A 5908-nucleotide genomic window follows, 5' to 3' on the forward strand; every position below is an offset into this window, starting at 1 on the left:
TCTAGGCAAGAGTACTGGAGTGGCTTGCCATTGCCTTCTCCGAGTTTGAGTCACAGATGTAGACAAAAGCTTAATGGTTAGCCAGGGGGAAAGGGGTGGCAGGGAGGAGTAAATTGGGAGGCTGGGAGTGACATACACACTATTATATATAAAAGAGATAACCAGTAAGGAGCTACTGTATATATAGCACAGGCGACACTGCGCAACACTCTGAATGACCTGGATGGGAGGAGAATCTAAACAAGAGTGGCTGTACGTGTATGTATAACTGAATCATTTTGCTGTACACCTGAAACCACCACATTGTAAATCAACTATACTCCAGTAAAAATTTTAAAAAATAAACACTTGGGGGGGGGGAAGGTGTGAAGTGGAGGATGGTGGGGCCAGCACCTGAGACAGGAGCTCAAGTCACTGAGGTGCTCGAGGGATCAAGCTTCGGGCACTGCCCAGCCTCCCCTTTCCTCCTTTTGTTTTCCTGGTTCCAGAGACTGAGAAGCCAGTGGGGAAAACAGAGCATATGCAAATCCCTGCATTGGGAAATGATCCTGGGGCACTCACGGAGGATGGCCTCCTGCCAGCCCTTCCCGGAACTCTACAGGCCCCCCACCCCACCCCACCCCACCCTGGGGCTCTCACCAGCTGGGGCCTGACCCTGAGTCTTCTTGCAAGTTCTGTCCCGTGCACGGGTTAACCATACTCCGGGAGCACAGATGACCATGGAAACCTCAGCCACTCCCCGGCAGAGAAGTGGATGAAACTCCCTGCCTGGATGTCCCTGCCCACTCTTGTCCCCATCCCACTGAGCCCGCCTGAGGGAATCCAGCAGTCCCCAAATATCTGGGGACCTAAACTAGGTCCCGTCCCCAGCCCCCGGGGCTGCTAACCCCCGCAAACAACGCTGGTCTCCTGCAGGCGGGCGTGGGCCGTGGCTGGGAGAGGTCACCAGTCCCCATCGCAGCTGCCACATCCTCCCCCTCCCCACCACTGATGCTCTGTGCTCTCCCTTTTCCCCCACTCCTGGAAAAGCCAGAGTGTGTGTCTCCCCTGCCCTTCAGAAGGGCAAGCCCCCTGCCTGCCCTGAAGAAGGTGCTGGGCGGGTCTCTATCTCAGACAGAGAGAGCAAGCCGCAGAGAAACTAGGATTCAGTAAGTCACGAATCTAGAGTTGGGGGGAGGGGAAGGGCCATCAGCCCACGTCCGAGACCCAGCAGGTCACCGGGGCCCCACCCCTCAAGAAAGCAGTCCCGGGGTCTTAGCACTTGTGCCTCAGGGTTCCTCAAACCTCTGGTTTATTTGTTAATTTATTTTTCCCTAGACCATATACATAGTACAGTGGGTAAAGGGTGGTGAGTAAGAGCCTGTCCTGGGGACCTCCTAGTTCATGGAAGGGTGTGGGGGATCTGGCTAAAAGGGACAGGAAGTAGAGCCCTACAATTAAGGAAACTGGAGCCCGGCCAGGCCACAGTATGTAAATCCTTCCGGCTAGTTCCTGGAGGGGGAGGAGGGCCCGGGCTGTCATTTTCGGGTGCGGCCTCAAAGCCCAGCTCAAGGTCACTGCTGGTGATCTTAAACGGCTCACTCATTTAAGAAACGGCTGTAAAACTGGGGGTGGGGGGGCGGAGGGTGAACCCACCCACCACAGAGTCAGGCTTGTTGCTGGGAGGCAGGTCACCGGGAACGGTCCAAAGGCTCCTATCCTGGCTACTCTCCAGGGAAGAGCCTAAGGCCAGGGGCACTGGGGTGCTCTGCCTGCCACCTGCTGGCGCCTCCCGCTATGACAGTCTGGGGAGCAAGGGGCCGCCAGCTAGAGAGTCTGCAGGCAGCAACAAAGACCCAGTACAGCCAAAAATAAATAATTTGTTTAATTTTTAAAAGAGCATGCTACCACTTTTGTTATATGTGTGAATGTTGCTCATATAAGTACAAGGTTCTTCTGGAAGAACAACTGGGAGCATAGAGCAGATGGACCAACTTTCCACTGACTATAGTACCATTTGAATACATGTCATTTGAATGTATCATTCAAGTTAGAAATTTTAAAGTATCCTGGAGTAGGGCCTTCCCTGGTAGCTCAGATGGTAAAGAATCCACCTGCAGTGTGGGAGACCTGGGTTCAATCCCTGTGTTGGGAAGATCCCCAGGAGGAGGGCATGGCAACCCACTCCAGTATTTTTGCCTGGAGAATCCCCACGGACAGAGGAGCCTGGCGGGGCTACTGTCCATAGCGTCACGGAGTCAGACACAACTGAGTGACTAAGTTCATCCTTGGGTAGATAAGTTATGGGGGTGGGATGGGAGTCTGAGGAGAGCTATATTGGCCAGGGGTCTATTTTTTCTCTTCTTCCTGTCACTGCATAGCTTATTGGATCTTAGTTCCCCAATCAGGGATTGAACCCAGGCCCACAGCCATGAAAGCTCAAAGTCTTAACCACTGGACCACCAGGGAATTCCCAGCTATTGTTTATTTTTGTGCATGATCAGTGAAAACTTGGTGCACATTTACCCCAACACGTTATGTTGTTAAACCATGGTAACTGCCATTTTGGAAGATCAAAATGGTTGATTGCTTGTGGTTCAACCCTAATACTTACTTATAAATTCTCTTATAAGTACTAATAAATGAATATTTCCATATATTTTATAACACAAAGTGAAGAACTAAGTAAGACTGAGCCTGAAAGTAACACAAACCAAAGGCTCCCACGTTCTTCCCAGCCCCCACCACCCTCCTTGGGGACCACCACCCTTTGAAGCGGGGATCAGAATCAACTTTGTTACAGCCCAGCTCAGTGGGAGAAAATAGTGACTCCACAGAGGTAGTTTTTCAAAGGGAAAATTGTTTCAAATTATGGAGCTTGCCATTTAATGAAACGCAGGCTTGCTAACATTTAGATTAACACAGGAATAAGGACCCCAACCCCTTCTTCATATCTCTGCATCTCTAATGCACATGGCCCTCGCAGGCACTGAACAGGAGCCCAGCCCGGGAGAAGTAAATGTGTACAGAGTACAGTCCAACTCCCTCTCCACACCACTGCCAAACCAGGGCAGCACCCTGAGTCAGGCTTCCGATGTGAGGCCTTAGTTTTTGTTTACGTAATTGTCTGCACTGGGTCTTAGCTGCAGCATGCAGGATCTTTAGTTGTGGCATGTGGGATCCAGTTCCCTGATCAGGGATTGAACCCGGGCCCCTGCATTGGGAGCTCAGAGTCTTAGCCACTGGACCATCAGGAAAGTCCCCCTGATGTGTTTTTAAGTGTAATGATCCCTCAGTAATTTAGAGTAAGGCTTTATTTTTTGGGGCTCCAAAATCACTGCGGATGCTGATTGCAGCCATGAAATTAAAAGAGCTTACTCCTTGGAAGGAAAGTTATGACCAACCTAGATAGTAAAATAAAAAGCAGAGACATTACTTTGCCAACAAAGGTCTGTCTAGTCAAGGCTATGGTTTTTCCAGTGGTCATGTATAGATGTGAGAGTTGGACTGTGAAGAAAGCTGATTGCAGAATTGATGCTTTTGAACTGTGGTGTTGAAGAAGACTCTTGAGAGTCCCTTGTACTGCAAGGAGATCCAACCAGTCCATTCTAAAGGAGATCAATCCTGGGTGTTCACTGGAAGGACTGATGCTAAAGCTGAAACTCCAATACTTTGGCCACCTCATGCGACGAGTTGACTCACTGGAAAAGACTCTGATGCTGGGAAGGATTGGGGGCGGGAGGAGAAGGGGACGACAGAGAAGGAGATGGCTGGATGGCATCACCGACTTGATGGACATGAGTTTGAGTGAACTCCGGGAGTTGGTGATGGACAGGGAGGCCTGGCGTGCTGTGATTCATGGGGTCGCAGAGTCGGACACGACTGAGCGACTAAACTGAACTGAACTGAAGGGGCAGAAGAGTCAGAATAAAAGCAAAAACTAAGTCACAATGTTTCAAAACAGCGTACTCACGGCTCTCAAGCTTAGGCCCTGTAAGCCTGGTTTCAGTTTCCTTATTTACCACATAGCTCAAGATGTCAACATTGCCCTCTTTAGAATATACACTTAGAGGGTACCCACATTACCCCAGCACCTAAAGACCCGGTCTGGGAATCAGAAGTAATGCTAATGCCTGCTTCCTCCTCTTCCATAATAAGGGATTTTCTTCTAAGTAAAGAGAATAAACTCCATCATCGTGAAAACATTTCACCCATTTCCTGATCAATTTCCGACAGCACTCCAAAGGCCCTCAAGATGGGGACAGCAGCCTGGAGAGGCCATGTGCTCCACCCTCTCTGGCCCTCACGACACTTCCCTCGGTCTCTCCCCAGGCCCCAAATAGCTTCTCAGCTTCTCCTCTGTGGGCTGTTACCACTCTCCGTGTTCAACTTTGAGGGTCTGTTGGTGTTTACAACATTGTGAGCTAGTCCTCAGCTCCTGAAAGATATGCATTTGAGACTCCCTCGGAAGCTTTGTACAGGCACCATCCTCCCAGAATAAGACATAAAGTGCTCGGGCTTTTCCACGTTTTGTAACTACTGCAAGGAGCAAAGGACAGCCTATTCCCATCTTAGAGATGAGATGAGAAGGTTAAAGACAGGAAGCCAAGTAGCACTCCAAATGCAACCAACCTGGTGAAGGCAGCACCTTTTTGGTGGTCCTAGTAGTCATTCCTGGGCAGGGGTCGCTGGTAGGGGTTGCTAGGATGGGAAGGTGCAGGCCACCCAGCAGACCACCTCCACCAAGTGTTACACGGGAGCTTTTGAAGGCAACTGCCACCTCAGTAAACATGTTCCTCCACTAGCATGGTCGCTAAGATCAAAGCCATGACCTTATCCTCTTTTTATATAAAGTCAAGCAAACTTAAACTTAGCCAATAACCAAAGTTACAAATATCACAGGCACGTAGACAGAAACCTCCAGCTGGTTTTTTTTTCCTAAACCAGGGAACCTAGACAAACTCTCAGGCTCTTGTATCTTCAATACGCCTGGCCAACTTACAGAAAAGTTCGGAGGTCTCCTAATCAATGATGAAACTTCACAGAGAAAATATGTATAAAGCTACCCATGTCTCTAATCATGACTTTATATATATACAGAGGTATTCATATACATAGATATGCTCTTAATAATACACCTTTTTAAGAGTAAGCATTCTATTTCTGGCTCCCCTGGTGGCTCAGATGGTAAAGAATCCACCTGCAATGCAGGAGAGCTGGAGTGAGAAGATCCTCTGGAGAAGGGAACAGCTACCCACTCCAGTATTCTGGCCTGGAGAATTCCACGGACAGAGGAGCCTGGCAGGCTCTAGTCCATGGTGTGGCAAAGAGTCAGACAGGACTGAGTGACTCTCACTTATTCTGTCTCTGTTGCTGCTGCTAAGTCACTTCAGTCATGTCCGACTCTGTGTGACTCCATAGACGGAAGCCCACCAGGCTCCCCCTTCCCTGGGATTCTCCAGGCAAGAACACTGGAGTGGGTTGCCATTTCCTTTTTCAATGTGTGAAAGTGAAAGTGAAGTCGCTCAGTCGTGTCCGACCCTTAGCGACCCCACGGACTGCAGCCTACCAGGCTCCTCCATCCATGGGATTTTCTAGGCAAGAGTACTGGAGTGGCTTGCCATTGCCTTCTCCAATTCTGTCTCTAGCAAATGTCAAATTATGAGAGTCAAAACTATCTTCAGGCTTGCTGCATGCTGTCCTCCGGGTTAAGGAAACCGCAGAGATCCCATCTTTTCCTCCTGGGAAAGGAGAAACAGAAAAAAGAAAAAAAAAAAAAGGATACAGAAAGTTTCTGGTTTCCATTGCCTTCAGCTTAGTGGGGTTTGTCTATTTTGGAAAAGCCTATATATAAGAAACTATTCCCCAAAAAAATCCCTGAAGTTCTACTACCGAAGACATAAGCAAAGACATCTAAATAGCCACAGAG

This window comes from Moschus berezovskii, chromosome 4 (assembly GCF_049115385.1).
Source record: "Moschus berezovskii isolate FMDL1 chromosome 4, NW_MosBer_1.0, whole genome shotgun sequence".
NCBI lineage: Eukaryota > Metazoa > Chordata > Mammalia > Artiodactyla > Moschidae > Moschus > Moschus berezovskii.